This window comes from Hypanus sabinus, chromosome 3, assembly GCF_030144855.1.
Source record: "Hypanus sabinus isolate sHypSab1 chromosome 3, sHypSab1.hap1, whole genome shotgun sequence".
In the NCBI taxonomy this organism is placed as follows: Eukaryota; Metazoa; Chordata; class Chondrichthyes; order Myliobatiformes; family Dasyatidae; genus Hypanus; species Hypanus sabinus.
In genome coordinates, this window is record NC_082708.1 from 156,466,551 (window position 1) to 156,494,062 (window position 27,512).

The window sequence follows — 27,512 nt, forward strand, 5'->3', positions numbered from 1 at the left end:
TTCGGCTGGAAACACTATGCTAAGTTCCTGCTGCCACAGTCTCTTAACCCCACCCCTACTCTTCCCCTACCTGGCACTACCTGTCTGTTTTACGCTCCTCTTCAGTCCACCAATCACCTTAGAATCCTTTCTTGCCTCTCCCATATGGCTCTCTCTGCTAGTCATTTCACCTATGCATTCTCAGTCCCAAGGCAGGGTTTTGACCAGAAACATCCACAATTTCTTTCCTCCCACTGACACTGAATTCTTCAAGTTTTGCTCCCTCCATTTGTTCTTTCATTACCCTATCTAAGAGCCACATTAATGCCTCTATCATATTGCCTTCACCACCATTTCAGGCAGCACATTCCAAGCACCCATGAATCTTTGTGTAAAAAAATTTCCCCTGCACATATCCTTTGAGTTTACCTGCTCTCACCTTTAATGCATGTATGTATTAGACATTCCAGTTCTAGGAAAAAGATACTCGTTATCTATCTATGCCTCTCCTAATTCTACAGACACCTATCAGGTCTCCACTCAGCCTCTACGAAGCTCTCCTCATAGCTCATATCCTATAATCCGAACAGAGTCCTGGTAAACTTCCTCTGCATTCTTTCCAGAATGTCCACATCCTTCCAGTGATGGGTTGCCTAGAACTGAGATGTTAATAGACTGGATTGCATTAATGGCTAGAGTGTGTGTCCATGGAGAGTTGCTGTCTGTCTATGGTGAAAAATCAGCAGGTTCTTGCCTTCTATTGTGCCCACTGCAACTTGAGTTGAAGACAGGCGTGGACTCGAGATGTGCGCAGGGTCTGAGCCAAGCACAATCCAACTGACTTCATCGTGCAATTTAATGGTTAAAGTTATTACCTGGCCATAATCCCTGTTGTAGCATCTTGCTTTGTAAAATTTAAAATGACAATATGTTGCCGGGATTCAAGGACCCAAGTTATAAGGGAAGGTTGGGAAGGCTGCGACTTTATTTCGTGGAGTGCAGAACACTGAAGGATGACCTTAGAGAGTTGTACACAATCATGAGGGGCATAGATAGTCAGGCATAGTCAGGGAACTCAGGCATAGGTGAGAGGTGAAATATTTAATGGGACCTGAAGGGCATCAGAATCAGGTTTATTGTCACTGATAATTACCACTAGAGCAGTCTGGAGATCATTTAGAGATGAGTAACAAATACTGGCATTATGACTTACAACTTTATCATGAAGTAAAAGAAGTTAATTTATGTCTATAGTTCCCAGGAAGTCCATGTACCACATAAATGCCTTTGCAAAAGCCATTTTCAGTTGAGCAAGATGGTGTGAGTTATCTCAAGTTCAACAGCAGGGCTGTTAGCTGTTTGCAACCAGCCAGTTTATTAAGGCCTGCTATGCTTCATGAACCTTTTTACATAACAAGTTGACTGTGATCCTGTTGTCATGGAACAATGCTACAAATATTTGAGGTTTAGCCTGAGTAGGGAGCAAATGATGTTTATAGCTTGACCTTTCACAACTGCTGAACAATGGTGGTTTGCTCACACTGATCTTTGCAATGCCTGGGGGTAAATTTTACACTGGCACAGGTTCCAGGCAAAGTCTCCAGACTGTAAGCACAATGCTGGGCTGTAAGCGAAGTCAGTTAGTTGTGTTCAGTAATGTAATTTGACACTTTTACATTTGACTTATACTCACACGTATTTATTTTTTTGAGCAGAACACACCGTGAGTGGACAGTCACAGGCACGCTGTCGAAACTGACCTCACCTTTGCCATTCTAGAGGGGGAAAGAGCCAGCAGGTAAGAACTACGGTTTGAAACTCCGAAAGCTGTTAGAAGTGCTTTGGCAATTTAATATGATAAATTCTCTCATTCTTGCCTTGAGGCATGGATATGATCGTTGCATTGCTATACCTGAATCTGTTATTTTGTAAACTGGAGAGTTGTGGACACGGCTCAGCACATCATGAAAACCAATTTACCTGCCATAGACTTTAGACTTCTTGCTGCCTCTATAAAGTAGCCAGCATAATCAAGAACCTCAGCCACACTAGAAATTCTCATTTCACTTCCCTCCTATTGGGCAGAAGATAAAAAGACTGAAGGCACATGCCATTAGGTGCAAGGACATCTTCTGTCCTACTGTTATAAGATTGCATGTTCTCCTTTTTGTACATTAAGAGGGACTCTTGGTGTCATAATCTAACTCATCATTACCTTGCACCTTCTTGTCTGCCTGCTCTTTTATCTGTGAAATATTTTATTCTGGAAAAAAGGCCTGACAGTCCATCTCCATATCTTGTCATGAAAACCCCAAGGACAACTTCACTACGCATAGGGTCGCTGTGAATCGTCGACGACTTGATGGCACTCAACAACACTTTATTCTGCTTTCTGTTTTTGGTTTTCCCTATACAAACTCAGTGTACTGATATGATGAAATGATCTGCATGGATGCCATGCAGAAGTTTTTTTTCACCCTGTATTGCGGTACATGTGACAATAATAAACCAATTTAATATATTAATTTATTAAAAGTCTGTAATGTAAAATATTCCAAGGTACGGCATAGGAGCAATGATCAAGCAAGCCACTTGTTTGCATAGGATCCCAATGCCTAGTTAAAGAGTTAGGGCTCTAAATTCAGCTTAAACCTGATATTTTGACTGTCCAAGTGCCCAAGGGGCTATGAAGTGATGTCCATGGCACATTTGTGGGCAAATTTCATTGAGTTAATGAAAGACCATTGGAAGTAGAAGCCAGGGTATGTTTTGTGCTTGCTCTACCATTCAAAAAGGTCATGACTTTGATTAGCTCAGTGCCACTACCACGTGTTTACCGTGTGTCTCTTGATTCCCTGAATATCTACATAGCTTTTGAATATGCTCAGCATTAAATTTTGTACAGCTCCTTTTGGTGGAGATGCCAAAGATTCACTACTCTCAGGGTAGTGAGATTTCTTCTCATCTCTAAGTCGTCTCATCGTGAAGGCCTCATCTCTTATTTTGTGATTGAGGCCTTTGTTTCTAGAAACCACAGAAATGGGAAATATCAGCTCTGCTTCTATTAACCTGTCAGGCTCCCCATCACCCCGTAAGTGGGGAACACCCTTGAGGGAATATTTAATTAAGGTTTACAAAATTATGAGGAGTATAGGCAGGGTAAATGCAAGCAGAGAGATTCCACTGAGGTTGGCTGAAACTAAAATTAGAGGTCATGGGTAAAGAGTGAAAGGTGAAATGTTTAAGGGAACATGAGGGGGAACCTCTTCAGTCAGAGGGAAGTGAGAGTGTGGAACAAGCTGGTAGTGGAAGCGATGGATGCGGGTTCGATTTCGACACTTTGGGGAAATCTGGGATGGGGGGTTGTGAAAGGCTATGATCCAGGTGCAGATCAATAGGACCAGGCAGAATAGTAGTTCAACATGGACTAGATGGGCCAAAGGGCCTGTTTCTGTGTTGTAGTATTCTGTAACTCTATAACATCAGCCAAAAAAATATAGAGGCGGTAGATGATGATGCCAATCAATGGGCAATACTGGTCTGATGTTGACTAGTGTTGGAGTTCAGTAGTCCTGCTGATATCTTCTTCACCTTTTGTTGCTGGATTTGTTCTGAATTTTCCCAAAGTTCCATTTCCCGTTGAGTTCATTTGGTATTGCAAAAATTCCACAAGAACTCGCTGCTTTTGGAGTCTGTTTCAAGCTGTGAAACAGCATGAATTGATGTGGCTGGACTTGGTGTGCACCTCAACACAAATCTTGGGTGTGTTAGTAGGCATAAACACTTCAGAAAGCAGCCTACAAGAGAGACATCAGAATCATAATCAGCTTAAATATCACTGGGGTATGTCGTGAAATTTGTTGTTTTGTAGCAGCAATACATTACACTACATAATAAAAAACTAAATTACAATTACAGTATATATTTATATGCATATGTATATATAATTAAATTAAGTAGTGTAAGAGCAAAAAAAAGAAGTATGTTTATGGGTTCATTGTCCGTTCAGAAATCTGATGGCAGAGGGGAAGAAACTGTTCATAAAATATTGAATGTGTGTCTTCAGGCTCCTGTAGTTCCTCCTTGATTGTAGCAATGAGAAGAGTGCATGTTCGGGTTGATGGATTCCTTAATGACAGATTAAGTTTGACTAAGTTATGTCTGTTTGAGGCATAACCTTTTGAAGGAGTCCTTGATGTTGGGGACGCTAGTGCTCATGATGGAACTGGCCGAGTTTACAACTTTCTGCTGCTTTTTCTGATGCTGTGCAGAGGCCCCTCCAAACAAAAACAGAAAATGCTGGAAAAGCTCAGGCAGGTTTGGCAGTGTTTATGGAACAGAAAATGGAATGCTTCAGGGTGAAGACCTGTAATCAGAGAGAGCACTCACATTTTCTTTCTTTGCAGTTCTGATGAATAGTCTTCAGCCTGAAACATTAACTCTGCTTTGCTCTGTGCAGATGCTGCCTGCCCTGTTGAATGTTTCAGAAGCTCGCTATCAGGTGCACTGCTGTTGCCTTTAGTGCACTGAAGCAGCCTCAATGGGCACGGAGATGCATCATGCACAGAGTCAAACCCTTGCTGCCACAGGGCACCTGAACATTGGTTCTTCATTATGTCCTATACCTGTGCTAGTGCCTGAACACCATCCTTCCCCAGAGCTAGTCAAATGGCGGGGAGAGCAGCTGATCTGCTACCCGTGCGCACACACACATACAGACTTAGACTTAGGAGCAGGAGCAGGTTACTTGGCCCCCTCAAGTCTACTCTACAGTCAATAATTGTAACCTTTGTTTAGCATTCCCATCAACTCCCAATAATCTCTCATTTCCTGCCTTATCAAAAATCCATCTACCTCTGCCCTAAAAGTATTCAAAGTATTCTGGACACCCCATTACAGGAAGAATGTGGAGACTTTGGAGAGAATGCAGAAGAGGTTTACCAGGAAGCTGCCTGGGTCTAGAGTGTAGCTCCACAAATCTCATGTCAACTGGATGATATCGAACTCTTGTTGAGTTAGGACACATACATTCACTGCTGGGTTTGAAGAGTTCTTATGTTTTGTCTGCTCATTTCTCAGTTCATTCCTCTTGTTAGTGATTCATATCACATGCATTTCCCCACATGATCTTTAACTGCACACAAGTGATCTGTGTTTGCTGGAACAACAGAAGAATTGTCATTTGCATGGGCAACCACTGAGCCATGCAACACTGGAACATTTTGTTTCTTTCCAAACTTAGTCAAAACCTGGCTATCAAGGATTGCACTAAACCTGTTTTTCAAAGTGACCAAGCACAGGAAAATTAAAGGTGAATTTGCCCTTGTTACTGGCATTACAATTTCTTGGAAGTCTGGTTATTTTCATCCTCATTCCAGTGGTGGCATGGTATTGCAAGCGGTCAAGTCAATTCCTCAACTGACCAAGTGCAAAAAGTTGGACTGTTATGTTAACTGAGTACAAGAGTTAGGATGTTGTAACCTCCTTCCCCTTCTCTGATCAGATTCCTTCCTCTCCAGCCCTTATTTTTCTTATCCATCTGGATTCACCTATCACCGGCTAGGTTTCCTCCTTCCCCTCCCCCTACATTTTAATTCAGGCATATCCTTCCTTTCCACTGAGTCCCAAAGAAGTGTCTTGGCCCGAAACGTTGACTGATTACTCTCTTCCTGACATGCTCAGTTCCTCCAGCATTTTGTGTGTTGCTTTGGATTTCCAGCATCTGCGGACTTTCTCTTGTTTGTATATTGCCACTGTACCAGATTCCGGTGAGAGCACATTCGTAGTAATGTTTACAGTTCAAAGTTCAAAGTAAATTTATTATCAAATTATGTACATGTTACATATACCACCTTGAAATTCAGTCAATATCAGGCTTTTACAGGGAAAAAGAAATACAATAGAATTTTGTTAAATTAATTATACATAAACGACTGACAATCAATGTGCAAAAGAACTCAAACTGTGCAAATAAAGTTAATACTGAAACTTGAGTTGTACAGAGTCCTTGAAGGCGGTTAGTTATAGAATCAATTCAGAGTACCCCTGTTTAGGAGACGGATGGTTGACAGGTTATAACCCTTCTGGTGGTACGGGAGCGGAGGCTTCTGTACTTCCTGTCTGATGGTAGTAGCAAAGGAGAGGGCAGAGCTGGATGGTGGAGATAATTAATGATGGATGCTGCTTACTTGTGGCAGTGCCCAATGGCATGGAGGGCTTTCCGTGAGATGGACAGGACTGTATCCATCATTTTTTGTAGACATTTCCATTCGTGGGCATTGGGAATTCTGTATCAGACCATGATGCAACCTGTTAGGATGCTCTTCACTCTGTATCTATAGAATATTGTCAAAGTTTTGAAGATATGCCCAATCTATGCAAACTTCTAAGAAAGTAGGGGCACTGTTCTGTTGTTATTGTGATGACAAAATTGTGCTGGTTCCAGTGCAGATCCTCTGATATGTTAATAACAAGGAATTTCAAGATTCTGACCTCCTCCATCTCCATTCCTCTAGTGAAGACTGGCTCAAGGATCTCTGGCCTTTTCCTCCTGTAACCAATAATCAGCTGTTTGCTTTTGCTGACATTGAGTTAGAGATTGTTGTTGTGGTACCACGCAAACAGATTTTCAATCACTCATATCTCTCATATGCCGATTCGTTGGAGGTATAAAGTGAGGGGAGTGTGGTGCTAAGTGCACACCACTGTGGTGTACGTGTGCTGACAGTTTGCTGATGCAGTTTTGGTCACCTAATCAAAAGGGGGATGCCAGATAACTGAAAAGGATGCACAAAGGATTCACAAGAATGTTACTATACTGGAGGGCTTAAGGAGATGCTGGATCGATTGGGGCCTCTTTCCCTGGACTGTCAGAGTTTGAGGATTGACCATATAGAAGTTCATGAAATCAGGAGGGGAGTAGTTAAGATGAATATCAAAATCTTTCTCCCAGAGCGGAGGAATCTACAATTAGAGAGCATAGGTTTAAGTTGAGAAGGGAAAGGTGTGAAGTGGACCGAGGGGCAACATTTTCACTCATAGAATAGTGGTTTTATGGAACAAGCTGTCAGGGGATGTGGTTAAAGAAGGTGCAATAACAATATTTAAAAGATATTTGTCAGGTACATTGGTATAAAATGTTTGGAGGGATATAAGCCAAACATGGGGAAAGTGGGTTAGCAGGCATAGGTGTGTTGGGCTGATTCAGTGCTCTTTAACTCTGGAACACTCTGATTCTTGTCACAGTACACATTTGAGAAATGCAGAAATGGAAATCCTTTTTGGACAGTTTCAAAATTCCACTCTCCCAAGACTCCAGTCACAATTGGGAGTCAGTGTTTGGAATTTTACCTTGTTCTCTGTTCACTTGATATACCATTTGCCCTTCTGATTTTGTATGCTCTATGGAGCACTGGATAGTTTACAGCCCTTAATTCCCATTAAGTGATACTTAAGTAGATAATTATTATTTAAAGTATCATAGAATTTGTAAATATGATTTGGTCTCTCCCTATTGTGATCAGTTGCTACAACCTGCCAATATTTTGAGTTGATTGCAAAATGGTGGTAGTGTGGCCCATAACAGTTAGTGCTGTTGCCTTAGAGCTTCGAAGCCCCAGGTTTGACCCTAACTCCCAGTGTTGTTTGTGTGGAACTTGCACGTTCCCCTCTGACCACATCAGTTCTTCTGGATCCTCTTGATTCTTCCCACATCCCGAAGAACTGCTTGTCAGTTAATAGACCTCTGCATCTATGGTGCGGTTAGATGTTAGGACAGTCAAATGAGAATAGATGGGCATATGAAAGAGAATGGGTTACAGAAAATAAGTGGGAGAATGACACTAATGGGGTTGCTCTGAGAACTGCTATGGACTTTGATGGCTTCAGGTAAATAAGCACAATACAATATAACTTTTTTTTGATGGCATGTCTTCAGATGCTGAGTTCTACAATTATTTCCTCAAAGTTTCTGTCTTTCTCTTCGCCCTGAAGTTGTTGTGGTTCCTATATCATTTGTATATGTTCTGTGCTATCACTTACTGCATTTGGTCATCTAGGCTAATATGTTCTGATGTGACTTGTGTAAAACTTTGATTAATAACCCTTGGTGAAACAACATGGCTTGACATTACATTGAAGATACTAAATAAATCAACGCTGTTGAATCTAAGCAATATTGATGAGTCATCAAATAAAATTGTAATTTTATCTGAAGTGTGGCAAATTATTAAGTTTGTGGTGAAAGTTCAATATGAACAGACTGGTTCTGCAATGAATTTGTGAACACTGAAGACTGAATTAATCTGAGAGCCATCATTTTACTAACAGTTCACTCCTGTCAGAGGAGTAACTCTTCTCTATAATAGGTGGAATTTGGAAAATGATGACTTCTTGTTAAAAGCTTCTGTGGCCTGACATACATATGTTATTACTTCGAGCAAATGCAATCTATTTATTTCTATGCGTATACAGCACATTTCTGCATTACAGAAGTGTTAAATTCCTAGGAATCTGCCTGTGTCATGGTCTTTCTTAACTCAACCCCTTGACAAAACGTTGTCAAAATTTGTTATTTCTTTTGACTTGTATTTATTTCATTATTTTAAAAAAAATAAATAATGGTGTTAATAGTGGTATTTTATAAATTCCAAAAGAGTGAATTTCATTTACCTGACCTATCATAATGAGTGGGTACAGTGTAGCTAAATCACCATCAAAGACACTGGAACTCAAATGATCAGGCAGCATCTATGGAGGAAAATGGACTGTCAGTGTCAGGCTCTTCTTCTGGACTGGAAAGCGAGGGAGAGGCAGTCAGTATAAAAAAGTACAAGGAAGTTGTGGAGCAAATGTGGACTGGCGGCAGGTAGATTTAGGTGAAGGGAGTGGTAATTGAATGCATTATTTCTTTTTCATCATTTATGTTTTCAGACATAATTCTTAGAATGAGGCCATTGCTAATTCTCAGACCCATTATCTGCTTTATTCTAGTGGCTTTTAATATAATGTCAGAGAGAAATTGCATTAGCGGCCACTTAATTGGGAGACAAAGTTCTTAGCTAGAAGTAGATTAAAGACCTGTGCTAGTTGGTGGAAGGGCAGTTTTTGAACACTTTGGAGAGAAAAAGCTACTACCTTCATCTGGAAGTGAGTTAAGTATATGCCAGTCCAGCTGAGGGCCAGAATATCTTTCCTTGAAAGACTCTCGGGTTTTATGACAATTAGACACTTTTATTTGTATTAGTTTTATTTACTAAATACATTTAGTAAATCTATTTAATAACTGCCATACAATTATCAAAGTGCCAAAGAGTGGATTTGAATATTTATGACAAGGGTCCGAATGGGTTGTGTTGGTAGAGAGAAATTTGGCTGTGATCAATTAAAGTTAAAGTTAAAGCTTTCCCTCCAACATGCAGCTTCATTGACTTGTAAGTGGCAACTATCTTGAGGGTATTCATGTCCATGGAGTGCAAATCCACAGCTTGCTGAAACTAGCAACACAGGAGGATAGGGTAGTGAAAGGCATTTGGTATACTTGCATTCACAGGCAGAGGCATTGAGTATAGGAGCTGCCATGTCATGTTGCAGTTGTACAAAACGTTGGTTTGACCGCACTTAGTGTACATTTCTTATGGCCACACTTCAGGGAGGATGTGGTTGCAACAGAGGGAGTGCAAAAGGCATTCATCAGAATGTTTCCTAGAGTAGAGGGCTGTATTCACAAGGAAGGATCTGAAAGGCTGGGCTTTTTCTCACTGGAAGTGTGACCTGATAGACATTTATAAAATTATCAGGGCCATACACAGGATTGATAGAGTCATACAGCACAGAAATAAGCCCTTCAGCCTAAATGGTCCATGACAACCAAGCTTCTCAGCTAAGCTTGTCCCATTTGCCCATGTCTGGCCCATAAGCCTCTAAACCTTTTCTGTGCGTGTATCTGTCTAAATTCCTTTTTAAAATTGCTAATGTTCCTCCCTTAAGTATGGCCCTGTCTGCTTGTTCCATATACTGACCACTCTCACGGTGAAAAAGTTGGCCTTCATGTTCCAACTACATCTCTCCCTTCTCACCTTAAGCCTTTGCTCTAGGTCTTGATTCCACAACGCTGGGGAAAAGGCTGTGAGTACTGACCATATCAGAACCACCCCTCCCCAGGGCAGGCAAGTCAAGAAATAGGAGGCATAGGTTTAAGGTGAGAGGGGAGAAATTTGAAGATCTGAGGGTAGGTTTTTCACACAGGAACAGTTACCAGAGGATGTGATGGAGCAAGTACACTGACAATGTGTTTGGACGGGTAGTTTGACAGGAATGGCAGAGGGCCAATGTGGGCAAATAGGATTAATGTAAGATCACAGGCAGCAGTGATTAGATGGGCCGAAAAGGCCTGTTTCTGCCCTATACATTTCGATGATTCTGTGAGTCTCAGAGTGGAAAGTGTTTACAAACGGCGGCCCAAATTATTGACAAATTGCTTCCTGGACCAGAACTCCACTTCACTGATCTTCAGTACCATAACCTGTTGAGTACATAGATAAGGTTCTACGTGGAACCAGTCACCTTTAGAAGAAACTGATGACAATGAGTTCCAGGCTTCCATTCACCAATGCAGAGGGCCGTGGGAAGGTTTTCTTTCCATGAAAAGACTCACTGTTAGTAGCCATTCAGAATGAGAGAACCACTATTTGTGTAATACTATCTTTTGAGCAGCTGTGTTTATCCTGCTCTGGGTCTATATGAAAAAAAGGAGTCTGTGTATTATCACACAGAAGCTAATATTAAGTCCAATAATATAATCAGATAATGCAGGTCTGTTTTAGGTGTTGCTTCCCAAGTTTGAGGCCCACTTAAAAGCACACCTCAGTAAGATAGGCATGCTGCCACACTTGCTGCCTTCCATACAAAATTTCCCTTTGCTGTAACTGTTTTCCCCTTTGATTATTATGCTCTGTGCCTTTTGTGCGGTTGCAAGCAACACCACATTAAATACAGCAGCAAAAGCAAAATACCGCAGGCGCTGGAATCCTGAAATAAAAAAAACAGAAAGTTCTGGAAGTTCTCAGCAGGGAGAGGAAAAATAAAAGTTAAATGTTTCAGATGGACGACCTTTCGTCAGAGCTGGAAGAAGTTAGAGATCTGGCTGCAGTACTGCCAGGAACTAAACCAGTTTCTCTTGGCTGTTAGATCAAGGGTCTGAGGTCTGAGGAAAGAGGGGAGCTCAGAGTGGTGACGAGGGAGATCTTAGGGTGAGAGTGGGACCAGAATTTGTTGCCATTATGAAATATGCAGGAGCATTGGGCACTGAGGTCACCTGTTCTGATTTGTGTGACGGTTTCATTTTTCTTGAAGTTTCAGTTTAAATGTATTCCCTTTTCAAAGCCCTGTTAACTTGTCTTCTCCCTTTCCGATCACAGTCCTGAACCCTGCCCTTACCTGCCCAAATGTTCACAGACTAGGAAAACATTGCGAAACAAACATTTGTATTCCATTGGAGCAGAGGTTCCCAACCTGGGGCCCATGGATTCCTCGTATGTTAATGGTAGGGGCTATGTCATAAAAACGGTTAGGAACCCCTGCATTAAAGAATGTCAATCATATCGTAACTACACTCATTACTGGTGTGATAAATGATGTGTATAAATATATAGAGCAAACACGAGGAAATCTGCAGATGCTGGAAATTCAAACAACAACACACACAAAATGCTAGTGGAACACAGCAGGCCAGGCAGCATCTATAGGGAGAAGTGCTGTCGACGTTTCGGGCCGAGCCCCTTCGTCAGGACTAACTGAAAGGAAAGATAGTAAGAGATTTGAAAGTAGTGGGGGGGGGGGAATGCGAAATAATAGGAGAAGACTGGAGGGGATGGGATGAAGCTAAGAGCTGGAAAGGTGATTGGCGAAAGTGATACAGAGCTGGAGAGGGGAAAGGATCATGGGACGGGAGGCCTCGGGGGAAAGAAAGGGGGGGGGAGCACCAGAGGGAGATGGAGAACAGGCAAACAAGTTAGTTCTCTAACTTCCGTTAATGCCCCTCCTCCCCTTCTTACCCCATCCCTGACATATTTAGTTGTTTGCCTGTTCTCTATCTCCCTCTGGTTCCCCCCCCCACCCTTTCTTTTTCCTGAGGCCTCCCGTCCCATGATCCTTTCCCTTCTCCAGCTCTGTATCACTTTCGCCAATCACCTTTCCAGCTCTTAACTTCATCCCACGCCCTCCGGTCTTCTCCTATCATTTCACATTTCCCCCTCCCCCCTCTACTTTCAAATCTCTTACTATCTTTCCTTTCGGTTAGTCCTGACGAAGGGTCTCGGCCCAAAACATAGACAGCGCTTCTCCCTATAGATGCTGCCTGGCCTGCTGTGTTACAACAGCATTTTGTGTGTGTTGTTGTATAAATATATAACTCGTTTGCCCAAGACTTTTGCACAGTACTGTAGTAATTTTATGCATTGCACTGTACTAATGCCACGAAAAAAAACCAAATTTGATGACTTAAGTAAGCAATGTAATGGGTCTCTATTGTGGACGGAGAGTGGGAAGGCGACAAGGAGAGGGGAATCATGGTTGGGGAAACAGGAAGGGAGAAGGCTCAGGAAACACCAGAGAGGCATTCTGGAATTATCAATAAATCAAGCGATCTTGTCCGATGTCTCAGAGCTGGGTGTGTCTGAACCTGCGCCACGCATCGCCCTGGTACTCCTTCTCTGCCACCTGTCCCACACCCCTCCCATGGTGCTCCGCCCTCGCCATTCGCAACATCTTTTCCTCACACAAGGTCTACAAACTCACTCTCCACTCCACATTAACAAATAACGTACTGTGCAAAAGTCTTAGGCATCCCAGCTATATAAATGTGCACAGTACGCACTGTATTATTTGAAGTTTCATTACAACCCTTATGCTTCTTCTTGAATCTCCATTTAAATTAATTGGACTTCCTTTTCTCTCTTAAATTTGTATTTCTAGCATTTTTGTAGTTTTTTTCATTTATGTAAGTGCCACAAGCTAGTAAATAAAGAAATAGGACTAGTGTGGCGCGTGGCCAAATAGTTAAGGCGTTGGACTAGCGATCTGAAGGTCATGAGTTCGAACCCCAGCCAAGGCAACATCCACCCAGCTGAAAATGGGTACAGGCAAAATGCTGGGGTAAACCTTGTGATAGACTGGCGTCCTGTCCAGGGTAGTGGGGGGAGGTGGTCTTGCATTCTCAGTCGCTTCACGCCACGGAAACCAGCATAAGCACGGGCCTGATAAGCTTATAAGGCTCGGGATAGACCTTAACTTTCAATGCATGGCTGAAGATGTGGGGCATTAGAGAGGTCATTAGTATCTCTCCGGGGCAATGGTGTCCCGGACCAAGAAAGATTAGACGCACCTGAACTGGAGGGGGAACTAACAGCCTTGTATGGAGGTTTGCTAGAGCTTCTCAGGAGGGTTTAAACTAGTGAGGCAGAGGTTAAGAAGTTAGCAGTTAGAGAGGCTGCCTCATATGTAGAAAATAGAGCAGGGAACTCCAGTGGCCAGAGCAGACAGCAACAGGAAGGGAAACAGAGGGTTGGTGAGTTGAATTGCATAGACATTACTGCAAAGAGTCTCACAGGTAAACCTGTGTTGGAAGTGTGGATCAGCACATAGAATTATGACTTTTTTTGCAATTACAGAAATGTGAAGGTGAAGGGCAGGACTGACAGCTGAGTTTTCTGGGGTATAGAATCATCAGGTCTGAGGGCAGAGGGTACGAAAAGGAGATCACAAGACATAAGAGCAGAATAAGGCCACCTGGCCTATCAAGTCTGTCCAACATTCAATCAAGGCTGATATATATTCCCTCTTAACTTCATTCTCCTGCCACATTCCCATAATTTTTGACACCCTTGCTAATCAAGAACCTATCAACCTCCACTTTAAATCTACCCAATGACTTTCTTCATATCTGTCTGTGGCAATGAATTGCACAGATTTTCCACCCTATGACTAAAGAAATTCCTCCTCGTCTCTATTCTAGAGGGATATTCTTATGTTGTGTTCCTGGACTCTCCTTATATGTCCATTCTATCTTGGCCTTTCAAGGTTTTGATAGGTTTCAATGAGATTTTTCTAAACTCCTGTAAGTACCGGCACAGAGTCATCAAATGCCTTATATGTTAACCTTTTAATTTCTCTGGTCTCCAATACCAGCACATCTTTTTTCAGATATGGGGTCCAAAGCCGTTCACAATACCCCAAATGCAGTCTGACCAATGCTTTATAAAACCTCAGTATCTGAATTAGCCATGGGATTAATGCAGACAGTTGTTATGGTTGGTGTGGATGAGGTGGACCAAAAGGACCTGTTTCCTCACTGTATAATCTTATGACTCTCTGTGACATTATGCCCTTGATTTAAATCAATCCAACAACAGTGAATGTGCTTTTAGATGCTGAGATCTGAGAAGGGTTCTCAAAATTTTGACTGGCATAGATAGGGTAAACAGTCAGAATCTTGTCTTGAGCTAGAAGTACCAACTGGAGGACATACTATGAAGGTTCAAGGGGGGATGTTTAAAGGCGATGCGGGGGGCAATTTTTTACGCAGAGAGTTGTAGGTGCCTGGAAAGCTTTACCAGGGATGTAGTTGAAGCAGGCAGTTTAGTGGAATTTAAGAAGCTTTTAGATAGGCACATGAAAATGAAATGAGTAGAGGGATATGATGAAACACAGGAGGAGGACAGTTAGTATAAATTGGCATTAAGATTGACACATTATAGGTCCTTTGGTCTGTCTAATGCTGTGCTGTTCTGTGTGCTGTGAATTAAAGATAATTGAAATGAGGAAAGGAATCCAGGCCCTCAGTGCAGGGATTGTAAATGAAAGCTGTCAGAGCCAGGAAAGGTGGATGACGTGGGAGGATTGGGTTACTGTAAGTTACTCAAAGGGTTCATAGGCTGAAGTTTGTACAGGTGCAGTTGATTTGAGAGTGGTTTGGGTTCATCATTTGTGGTTAGACCATACGTGATGATTGCAGGCTTTGTCCTCAGAACCCTCGCTGGGGCCGGGAGAGCACAGCACAGCTGCTACACGTGCTGCCTGCAATTCAGGTAGGTCTGGGTAGGGGCGGCAGCGGTGCATCTACAGAGAACAAGGGCGGACAACTGGCAACTGCTGAGTTTCACGTGGCGCCTCTGCGGCTGAGGGGTGTCTCTGGAACGTTTTGGCCACACACACACAGTCCAAAAATAAGAAAAGTAAATCTGGCGGATTTGTAAATTTGTTTATTATTTTCACTTAGGTACAGACAAAAGCTTGTCTTATTCAGATAAATTCATTACAACAGTGCATTGAGATAGTATGAGGTAAAGTGGTAACAGAATGTAGAATAAAGTGTTATAGTCATAGAGGAAGTCCAGTACAGGCAGACAATAAGATGCAAGGTGCATAACAAGTTAGATTGTGAGGCCAAGTGTCCGTCGTACTACAAAACCTTTCAATAGTGTTTTAACAGTGGGAGAGCAGCTGTTCTTAAGCATGGTTGTAAGTGCATTCAGACTTTTGCATCTCCTGCCCATTGGGAAGGGCAAGAATAAGGAAAATGTGGGGTAAGTAGACTCTTTGGTTATGCTTTTTGGTCTGCTTTTAAAGACAGAGCAAGAATAGATAGTGCAAAAGGAGTGCAAAATAGAGAGGCAATGTTCCTGTGTTGGTTGAACATCAGAAATCTGATGGCAGCAGGAAAGAAGCAGTTTCTAAAATGTTGAGTGTGCATCTTCAGGCTTTTGTACCTCCACCTCAATGCTAGTAATGAGAAGAAGGCATGGCCTGGGAAGTGAGGATCCTTAATGATGGGTGCCACCTTTTTGAGGCAGCGTCTTTTGACGATGTCCTTGATGGGGGTGCAGGCTATGGAGCTGGCTGAATCTCCAACCCGCTACAGTAGTTTTCAATCCTGTGCAGTGGAGCCTCCATGCCAGGTACTGATGCAACCAGTCGGAATGCTCTGCCCAGTACCTCTGTAGAAATCTGCTGGAGTCTTCGGTGACAAACTAATTCTCCTCAAATGAAATATAACTGCCTTCATGATTGCATCAAAATGTTGGGCCAAGCGTAGATCATCTGAGATGTTGTGATGGATGCCCAGTGAGTTGAATTTGTTCACTCTTTCCACTGCTGACCCCTCGATGAGGATTGGTGGCTGTTCTCCCAACTTCCTTTTCCTGAAGTCCACAATCAGTTCCTTAGTCTTACTGACGCTGAGTACGAGGCTGCTGTTGTGACATTGCTCAACTAGATGATCCATCTCACTCTTGTATGCCTCCTCATCACCATCTTTGTCATTGGTGAATTTATAGATGGCATTTGAGCCATGCCTAGCCACACAGTGATGAGTGTAGAAAGAGTAAAGCAGTGGCCTAAGCACACATTCCTGAGTTGCATCATGATGGTGGATGTTAGAGCAACTGAGCAGTTGTCATTAGGGCATGTTACCTTGTTTTTCTCAGGTATTGGGATGGAGTTATCTTTTTAAAGCTGGTAGGAGCCTCAGATTGAAGCAGGGTAAAGTTGAAAATGTCTGCAAGTGCCCCTGCCAACAAATCTGCCCAGGGTCTAAGAATCAACTTCAGCCTAAGCAAGGACCTGGACCCACTGCAGTTTGCCTATCACGACAATAGGTCTGCAGTGGATCCAGTCTTACTGGCTCTTCAATCGGCCTTGGATCACCTGAACAATAGCAATACCTATGTCAGGCTGCTGTATTTTGATTACAGCTCAATATTCAATACAGTTATACCCTCAGTTCTAACCAACAAGCTCTAAAACCTGGTCATCTGTACCTCCTTCTGCAAATGGATCCTGACATCCTCACCGAAAGACCACAGTCTGTGCGGATTGGAAGTAACATCTCCAAGCTGATAATCAACACTGGTGCACCTCAAGGATGCATGCTTAGCCCATTGCTTTACTATTTTTATACCCATGACTGTGTGGCTAGGCACAGCTCAAACCATCTATAAATTTGACAATGACACAACTGTTGTAGGCAGAATTTCAGATAGTGTTGAGGAGGCAGACAGGAGTGACAGGAACTTAGAAAACCTACAGCACAATACAGGTCCTTCGGTCCACAAAGCTGTGCCAATCATGTCCTTACCTTAAAAATTACCTAGGGTTAACCATACCCTCTATTTTTCTAAGCTCCATGTACCTATTCAAAAGTCTCTTAAAAGACTCTATCGTATCTGCCTCCACCACCGTTACCGGCAGCCCATCCACGTACTCACCACTCTCTGCGTTTTAAAAAAAACTTTGTGCTAGCCATTTCAGTCCTGGGAAAAAACCCTCTGACTGTCCACACGATCAATGCCTCTCATCATCTTATACACCTCTATCAGGTCACCTCTCATCCTCCGTCGCTCCAAGGAGGAAAGGCTGAGTTCACTCAACTTATTCTCATAAGGCATGCTCCCCAATCCAGACAACATCCTTATAAATCTCCTCTGCACCCTTTCTATGGTTTCCACATCCTTCCTGTAGTGAGGCGACCAGAACTGAGCATGGTACTCCAAGTGGGGTCTGACCAGGGTCCTGTATAGCTGCAACATTACCTCTTGGCTCATAAACTCAATCCCACGATTGATGAAGGCCAATGCACTGTATGCCTTCTTAATAAAAGAGTTAACCTGCGCAGCAGCTTTGAGTGTCCTATGGACTCGGACCCCAAGATCCTTCTGATCCTCCACACAGCCGAGAGCCTTACCATAAATACTATATTTGACCTACCGAAATGAACCACTTCACACTTATCTGGGTTGAACTCCATCTGCCACTTCTCAGCCCAGTTTTGCATCCTATCAATGTCCCGCTGTAACTTCTGACAGCTCTCCAAACTATTCACAACACCCCCAACCTTTGTGTCATTAGCAAACTTAGTAACCCCTCCCTCCACTTCCTCAGCCAGATCATTTATAAAAATCTCGAAGAGTAGGGGTCCCAGAACAGATCCCTGAGGCACCCCACTGGTCACCGACCTCCATGCAGAATATGACCTGTTTCCCACTCTTTTTCCCACTCTTTGCCTTCTGTGGGAAAGCCAGTTCTGGATCACAAAGCAATGTCCCTTGGATCCAATGTCTCCTTACTTTCGCAATAAGCCTTGCATGGGGTACCTTATCAAATGCCTTGCTGAAATCCATATACACTACGTCTACTTGCTTTACCTTCATCAGTGTGTTTAGTCACATCCTCAAAAAATTCAATCAGTCTCGTAAGGAATGACTCACCTTTGACAAAGCCATGCTGGTTATTCCTAATCATATTTTACCTCTCAAAATGTTCATAATCCCTGCCTCTCAGGATCTTTTCCATCAACTTACCAACCACTGAAGTGAGACTTTCTGGTGTATAATTTCCTGGCCTACCTCTACTCCCTTTCTTGAATTAGGGAGCAACATCCGCAACCCTCCAGTCCTCCAGAACCTTTTTATCCCATTGATAATGAAAAGATCATTGCTAGAGGTTCAGTAATCTCCTCCCTCACCTCCCACAGTAGCCTGGGGTATATCCAAAAGCTCCAGGACATCCTTTTTCTTAACGTTTACATGCTCAAGCTTCTCAGTCCACTGTAAGTCATCCCTGCAATTGCCAACGTCCTTTTCTGTAGTGAATACTGGAGCAAAGGATTCATGAATTACCTCTGCTATCTCCTCCAGTTCCATACACACTTTTCCACTGTCACACTTGATTGGCCCTATTCTCTCACGTCTTATCCTCTTGCTCTTCACGTACTTGTAGAATGCCTTAGGGTTTTCCTTAATCTTGCCCACCATGGCCTTCTCATGGCCCCTTCTGGCTCTCCTAATTTCATTCTTAACCTCCTTCCTGCTAGCCTTATAATCTTCTGGATCTCTATCATTACCTAGTTTTTTTGAACCTTTCATAAGCTTTTCTTTTCTTCTTGACTAGATTTACAATAGCCTTTGTACACCATGGTTCCTGTACCCTACCATCCTTTCCCTGTCTCATTGGAATGTACCTATGCAGAACTCCACGCAAATATCCCCTGAACATATGCCACATTTCTTCTGTACATTTCCCTGAGAACATCTGTTCCCAATTTATGCTTCCAAGTTCCTGCCTGATAGCTTCATATTTCCCCTTACTCCAATTAAACGCTTTCCTGTCTTGTCTGTTCCTATCCCTCTTCAGTGCTATGGTAAAGGAGATAGAATGTGATCACTCTCTCTAAAATGCTCTCCCACTGAGAGATCTGACACCTGGCCAGGTTCATTTCCCAATATCAGATCAAATACAGCCTCTCCTCTTGTAGCTTTACCTACATGTTGTCTCAAGAAGCCTTCCTGAACACACCTAACAAATTCCACCCCATCTAAACCCCTGGCTCTAGGGAGATTCCAGTCGATATTTCCCAACACGACAACCCTGTTAATATTACACCTTTCCAGAATCTGTCTCCGACCCCCCCCAGCAATTCTAGTTTAAACTCTCCCCAATAGCCTTAGCAAACCTCCTCGCCAGGATATTGGTGCCCCTGAGATTCAAGTGCAACCGGTCCTTTTTGTACGGGTCACACCTGCCCCAAAAGAGGGTCCCAATGATCCAGAAATCTGAATCCCTGCCCCCTGCTCCAATCCCTCAGCCACGTATTTATCCTCCACCTCATATACTCACTGTCACATGGCACAGACAGTAATCTGGAGATTACTACCTTTGAGGTCCTGCTTCTCAACTTCCTTCCTAACTCCCTGTAGTCTGCCTTTAGGCCCTCCTGCCTTTTCCTACCTATGTCATTGGTACCAATATGTATCATGACCTCGGAGATAGAGGTTTATAAAATGTTGAAAGGCATTGCTAGAGTGGATGGCAAGTACCTTCCCCCCCCCCCCCCCCCCGTGTTGAACTGTCTAATATAAGAGACCATTTACAGTATTTAAGATAAGAGGGGTAAGTTCAAAGGAGAAGTACAGGGCTCCTTTTCTTTTACAGAGGGAGTGGCAGTGCCTGTAATGTGCTGCCTGGGTTTGGGTTGGAGGGAAATAAGATACAGGTGATAAAAGACTTTTAGGTAAGTGCATGAATATGTAGAAAATGGAGGGATATCCATATTGTGTAGACAGAAGGAATTAATTTATTTGTGTGTTTAATTACTAGTTTAATAAGTTCAACACAGAACTAATTAAGAGGTGGGAGGATGGGGGTAGCGAAGCAGTTAGCTATTACAGCACTGGACATTGGAGTTCAATCCTGGCATTCTCTGTGAGGAATTTGTACATTCTCCCATGAAATGTGTGAGGTTCCTCCGCGTGCTCTGGTTTCTTCCCACAATCCAAAGACGTACCGGTTAGTAGGTTAATTGGTCATTGTAAATTGTCCCATGATTGGGCTAGGGTTAAAATCGGGGGTTGCTGGTGGTGCAGGGAAGGGCCTATTCAGCACTCTATCTCAAAATAAACACATATAAAAAATATATTTTTTTTGCTTAGTGTTTACTCTGGAGATGGACACAGTCTATAGAAGTGAGGCAATGTAGCAGTGAAGACATGGATCCTATACAGATTACAGAGGAGGAGGTGTTTGGCGCCCGAGGCTAATTAGAGTGGATAAATCCCAGTGTTTGACAAAGTGCTTTCGTGGCCGCTTGGGAGCCAAGTGCAGAAATTGCAGGGACACTAGCAGAGATATTTAAAACAGCCTTAGTTATGGGTGAAGTACAAGAGGATTGAGGATAGCTAATTTTGTATAAGAAAGGCTCTTAAGAATAAACCAGGAAGTTTTAGGCTGGTGATCCTGACATCAATAGTGAAAAGTTATTGGAAGGTATCATAGGGAACAGGATGTATAAATATTGGAGGGACAGGGACTGATCAGGGATAGTCAACATGACTTTGTGCATGGTAGATTGCATCTAACCAATCTCATAGAGTTTTTCAAGGAAGTTACCAGTTAATGCTGACAAGTGTGCAGTGTTACGAACAGAGGGATCTGGGAATACAGATACATAGTTCTTTGGAAGTAGCGTAACAGGTAGATAGGGTCATAAAGAAAGCTTTTTCACATTGGCCTTCATAATTCAATGTATTGAGTACAGAAGCTGGGTAGTTATGTGAAAATTGTATAAGACCTTGGTGAGGCCTAATTTGCAGTATTGTGTGCAGTTTGGGTCACCTACATGCAAGAAAGATATAAGTAAGTTTGAAAGAGTGTAGAGAAGATTTACAAGAATATTGCTGGGACGTGAGGACCTGATTTTAGGGAAAGGTTGAATAGATTAGGACTTTATTCCCTGGAATGTAGAAGATTAAGGGGAGATTTGATAGAGGTATGCAAAATGATAAGGGGTATAGATTGGGTAAGTGCAAGCAGGCGTTTCCATTGACATTGAATGAGACTGCGTGTAGAGATCCTGGGTGAAAGGTGAAATGTTTAAAGGGAACATGAGGGGGAGCTTCCTGAATCAAAGGGCGGTGTGAGTGTGGAATGAGCTTCCAGTGCACGTGGTGGATGTGGGTTCTGTCATGTTTGGTAATTCCAAAAGCAAATTGAACGAAAAACAAGGGAACTGGGGATAAATCGTGTGTGCTTAGTTTCTCTTCAGTAAGGCACTCGCATATGAGTAGTGGTGTAATGATATATCCCTTTCTTACAAATAACCCATAATGAATTATGTAAACAAAGATTGTGCAATCAAACAATATATTTACAATATTCAAATGTTCCTGAAATATTTAATCCACAGCAGGCTCGATTTCAACGTTTAAAAGAAATTTGGCTAAGTACGTGGATGGAAGGGGTATGGACAACTATGGTCTGGAATAGGTTGATTGCACTAGGTAGATTAATGGTTTGGCACAGACTAGATGGGCCTAAGGGCCTGATCTGTGCTGTAGTGTTGTAAGATTCTATTACTGTGCATAAGATCATGGTCTGAAGGGACTGCTCATCTGCTATACTGTTCGTTGGTTGTGTTCATCCACAGAAGCAGAGTGATGTCTGATGGTTCAGGTTTAAAAACCTCCACTTTTGAGGGTTCAATGATCATAGAGATGAAAAATTGACCAGGCTTGTGATATTGGGCTACCCAAATACTACCAGGAACATCTTGTATTGACTGAAACAAAGAGCATAAGGTAGGAAGCAGCTTGTCAAAGAGAGAAGCAAACAAAATTGCAGAAGTAATATGCACAAAATGCTGGAGAAACTCAGCTGGTCAGGGAGCATTTATGGAAATGAATCAACAGTTAATGTTTTGTGTGAGACCCTGGACCAAGTCTGGAAAGTAAGGAGAAAGAAGCCAGAAGAAGAAAATGGGGAGAGGGGAAGGAGGACAAACTAGAAGGTGATTGGTGAAACTAGGTGGGTGGGGGAGGGGTGTATGAAGTAAGAACCTGGAAGGTGATAAGTGGAAAAGACAAAGGGCTGGAGGGGAAACTGATGGGAGAGGAGAGTGCACCATGGGAGAAAGGTAAGGAGGAGGGGCACCAGGGAGAGGTGGGAGGCAGGTGAGGAAAAGAGGAGATGTAAGTAAGAGGGGAGCCAGAGTGGAGAATTGAAAAAGAGAGGGGGGGGGGGGAATACCAGAAGTTGGAGGAATTGGTGTTTCTGCAACAGGATGGAGGCTAACTAGATGGAAAATGAGGTATTACTCCTTCAACCTGAGCGTGGCCTCATCATGGCAGTAGAAGTGGCAATGGGCTGACATGGCAGAATGGGAATGGGGATTGGAATTAAAAAGGTTGGAAATCCTACTTGTTACAGAGGGAGCAAGAACGCTTGACAAAGAGGTCCCCCAATCTACATCAGTTATCACTGGTACAGAGGAGGCCTCAATGGCAACACCGGATACAGTAGGTGACTCCAACAGATCCATAGCTGAACCTGGGAACTATCCCCATAGAAAGTGGAGAGTTGGGAGGGAGTGGCAAATACGTGTCTGGGTGGTAGGGCCCTGTTGAGGATGACATAAGTTGCAGAGAATGATGTACTGAATGTGGACGCCCTCCACTCCACCCACCTCTCCACTTCCTGCAAGGATAGCTCCCTCTGTGATTCCTTTGCCTATTCATCTCTCTCCACTAATTCCCCCCACCCCCCAGCACATCCCTGCAAATGGGAGAAATGATTCATCTGGCCATTCATCTCCTCCCTCACCTCCATTCAGAGACCCAAACAATCCTTCCAGGTGAGGCAACACTTCACCTGCAAATCTTTTGGGAGTCATCTACTGTGTCTGGTGCTCCCAGTAGGACCTCCTGTACATTGGTGTGACTCAACAAAGATTGGAGGACTTTGTTGAGTATCTTCACTCCAGGTGCCACAAGCAAGATTAAATGTTGGCCAAGCTTCTTAATTCCAGTCCCCATTCTCCTTCTGATGTGTCGGTCCACTGCCTCCTCTCCTGCCACGATGAGGCCACTCTCAGACTGAAGGAGCAACATCTCATATTCTATCTGGATAGTCTCCAACCTGATGGCATGAACATCAATTTCTCCAACTTTCCCTCTCCCTTTCGCTCCTCTTCAGTTCCCCGCTCTGGCCCTCCACTTACCTCTCCTCTTCTCCTCACCTCCCCCTGCAACACTTCATCCTTCCTACAAGGCCCAATCTCCTCCCATATAAGATTCCTTCTTCTCCAACCCTTTACCTTTTCCACCTCATCTCCCAGCTTCTTACTTCATCCACGCTTCCCCACCCACCTGGCTTCAAATATCACCTTGTCCTCCTTCCCCTCTCCACACCTTCTTATTCTGGCTTCTTCATCCTTCCTTTCCAGTCCTGGTGAAGGATCTTGATCCAAAATGTCATTTCCATAGATGCTGCCTGAACTGCTGTGTTCCTCCAGAATTTCATGCGTGTTGCTTAGGATTTCCAGCATCCGCAGAGTCTCTGGTGTTCATGAAACACATGGGTAAGTTTGAAGAGAAAATCCACTTACATATAGCCTGAGAGGAAACAAGCTGTTCAAAAGATATCTAATGCAGAAGCCAGACTTTGTCTAATTCTCTTTGGATAGTTTTGCCATGTTTTGAGTTTTCTCCAGATTAATAACAGAAAATGGTTGAAGTTGAAGAGGTTTTTTTACAGATTGTGATGAATGTGGGTAATGTATAGAAAATTGCACAGTGGATTTGGGCTTAGAAGAGAGAGTTGAGTGTATGATCTTTCAGTGATTTATAACCATTCGAAGACTCCCAGATAAAGGAATGCTTGTGCACTGTTCCTGCTGGGTGGTTGTTGCAGAGAACTCATGTTTAAATCTATGTCACCATGTTATGCTTTTTATGAATTCATATACATATTTTTGGCATTTTTCCTAACACCTTTCAGTTTCATGCTGGACTCTTGTCTTTTCAATTCTTTAGCCTGTCTTTGGATCTTTGAACATCAGTCAGTTCCTGACACAGTTAAAGCAAAAGGAAGACTTGTATTTCACCACCTCAGCACTTCGCAAAGAGTCTCACAGCCAACAACGTACTTCTTCAAGTGCAATTATTGCTGGAATGTAATACAGGAAACCTCTCAAAAGTTTTCTTTTTTTGCTACAGTAATTCCTTCATTTCCGAAAGGGATGCATTCTTGGAAAAGGCTTTATTGAGTGAAATTTAGTAAATTGAAAAGGCTTGGTGAAGTGTATTCTGGATATTTTAGTACAGTGCACTTCTCTGGGCAGAGATTTGCCCCATCGAGTCCATGTCAATCATGCTGTCCACCCAGGTAGTCCCAATTTCCTGCATTTGGCCCATATCTCTCCAGGTCCCACCCTTCCACATACCTATCCAAGTCCTTCTTAAATTGTACTATTGTACTTGCCTCAACCACTTCCTCTGGCAGAAAATTTCATATATTCACCACTCTCTGTGTGAAAAAAATGTCCCTCAGGTTACCTTTAAATCTTTTCCCTCTCACCCTAAACCTATGCCCCTTCATAGACTCCCCTACCCTGAGCATCCAGCTTGCCCATGCCTCTCATAATATTGAACACTAATATAAGTCGCCTTTCTTCCAAGGAAGAAAGAACAGCCTGGCCAACCTCTCCCTATAATTCAGGCCTTTCTAGTGTTGGCAGCATCCTCATAAAATTTCTCTGCACGCTTTCCAGTTTAACTGTGTCTTTTCTATTAAAGGACAACCAAAACTGTACACAGTACTCCAAGTGCAGCTTCACCAATGACTCGTACAAATGCACTATAATGCCCCAACTGCTATACTCAATGCCCTGCTGATGAAGCCCAGAAATGAGGACTTGCTTCCACTGATCATATCCTCCAAACATTGATACCATTGCTTGTCATTCAAAGGTGTTTTGTTCTTCATCCGACTTACTGATCCATGTAGGGATGTTGTTTAATTGTTCTTTCTCAATGCTGTAGGTACAGTTTAAGAGCCAGAGACTAGACCAGGGGTTCCCAACCTTTTAAATGCCATGGACCCCTACCATTATCCAAAAGGTCTGTGGACCCCGGCTTGGAAATCCTGGTCTGCATGAACTCTAGAATCATATATTGACCAGATGATAGGGATAGTGGATATACTTAATAGAATTAGCCAGCAAAGAAACAGCCCTTCACCCCACCTTGCCTATGTTGACCATCAAACACATGTATACTACCAGCACTTGATCCATAGCACTCTATGCCTTGGCCAGAGGAATATGTTTTGCTGAGGGATAATTTGTACTAACAGGACACTATGGAGAATTTTCCCACTCAAAAATAAAATTAAATTCACACAGTGATAGTCAAGTTTTGGGATTCGATAGTTCAACATGGTTCTATAGTTTTATGCTTATGTGATTGGGGGAGCTTAAACTTTGAACCTTTGGATTCCTTGCATCTTAACTTGAGGCACAGTCTGCCATAGTACTGAGAAATGTGCCCAACATTTCTGATAACCAATAGAGACACCCAGCACAGGAGGAGGCCATTCAGCTCATGCATCATGCTATCTCTGAATAAATTAGCTAATAAATCCTGTTTGAGTCAAGTCAAGTTTATGTCATGTGCAAAAATATCATGAATACCTGTATGAGGTGAAAAACTCGCTTTCAGCTGCATCACATGCACATTGGTACAGTTAACTCACAGAGTATAAAGCTAGTGTGAAGGAGCTAGTGGAACTCAGAGGGTCAGGAAGCATCTATGGAGGAAAATGGACAAAATTTGGGTTGAGACCCTTCATCAGGACAGGAGATAGCAGTACGAAAAGGTAGTGAATGGGGAGGGATATAAATTATACCCCTTCCATCCAAAATTACACCCAGAATATAAATTACACATAAATTATACAAGACAGTAGAGAGAAAAAAAAGCACAAAAATAAAAGTGCATGGTAGTGCACTGTTTTTTTTCCACATAACCCTAAAAATTTGTTTTTCTCATTAATATTCTCTCATTTTCTTCTGCAAGTTACTGCTCCATCTCCTCCCACCAGTTCTTTGGGGCACATATTTCAGATTATCATAACTAACTTTGTAATTGAACTCTGAACTTTGACACTGCGAACATTGCACTAATCACTGTGCTACTATGACACCCTTATGTGCCTGCATCAACCACTATTCCTGGTGGCTCATTCCAAATGTGCACCATCCTTTGCATGAAGAAGCCGCTTTTAAATCTCTTGCCTCTCATCTTAAACCCTACCTCTTGCTTTTAACAACCCCTCCCGGGGGGCGGGGAGTCTGTATGCTTTCACCCTCTCTATGCCCCTCGTAGTTTTTTCGGGTCACCTCTCAGTCTGAGGAGTAAAATCATAGTCTGCAACAACATAACTAAATGCTGGAGGAGCTCAGTCGGGGAGGTTGCAAATATGGAAGGAAATCAAGCGACGACATTTTGGGCCAAGACCGTTTGTCAGGCCTGGAAAGAAAGAAGGCAGAAGCCAGAATAAGAAGGTGGGAATGGGGAGGGGTGCAAGCTGACAGGTGAGGCCAGGTGAATCAGAAGGTGGGTGTGGGAGGGGAGAATGTAGCAAGAAGCTGGGAAGTGATAGGTGGGAAAGGTAAAGGGCTGAAGAAGGATTCTGATAGGAGAGGACAGTGGACCATAGGAGAAAGGGAAGAACCAGAGGGAGGTTGTGAGAGGGGAAGAGAGGGGTTGTATTTTATTGACTTATCTATAGTAATATTTTGGTTTATCTGCTGTGTGTGATACAGGTGGTGTGGTTGCACTGTGATATGGAGGAACTTTGTTTCACTTGGTTGTATATATGTACAGTTAGATAACAATAAACTGGAATTTGAACTTGAGAGGGGAACCAGAATAAGTGAGAACAAGATTTTGGAGTGGGTGGGGTGAAGGGTGAAAGAAGAAAAATGGGAGAGATTACCAGAAGTTGGAGAAATTGATTTTCATGCTCTCAGGTTGGAGGTTACCCAGATGGAATATGAGGAGTTGCTTGTTTAACCTACGTTTGACCTCATCATGGCTGCCCAGGAGGCCATGGCCTGACAAAGTGAGAATGGAAACTGGAAGTTGAATTGACATAGGTAGCTGCCAGGAGATCTTTGGTAGTAGACGGGGAAAGGTGCTCGATGAAGT

At 42.9% G+C, this 27,512-nt stretch overlaps 1 protein-coding gene across 1 annotated transcript in view; it reads left to right on the forward strand.

The window, feature by feature from the left end:
* Positions 1-1,694: 1,694 nt before the first annotated feature.
* Positions 1,695-27,512, forward strand: part of bmpr1ba (bone morphogenetic protein receptor, type IBa) — a 372,535-nt gene continuing 346,717 nt past the window's right edge. The window contains exon 1 of the mRNA XM_059965428.1: positions 1,695-1,777. The gene's annotated coding sequence lies outside the window, so the exon portion shown is untranslated. The remainder of the gene's footprint in view (positions 1,778-27,512) is intronic.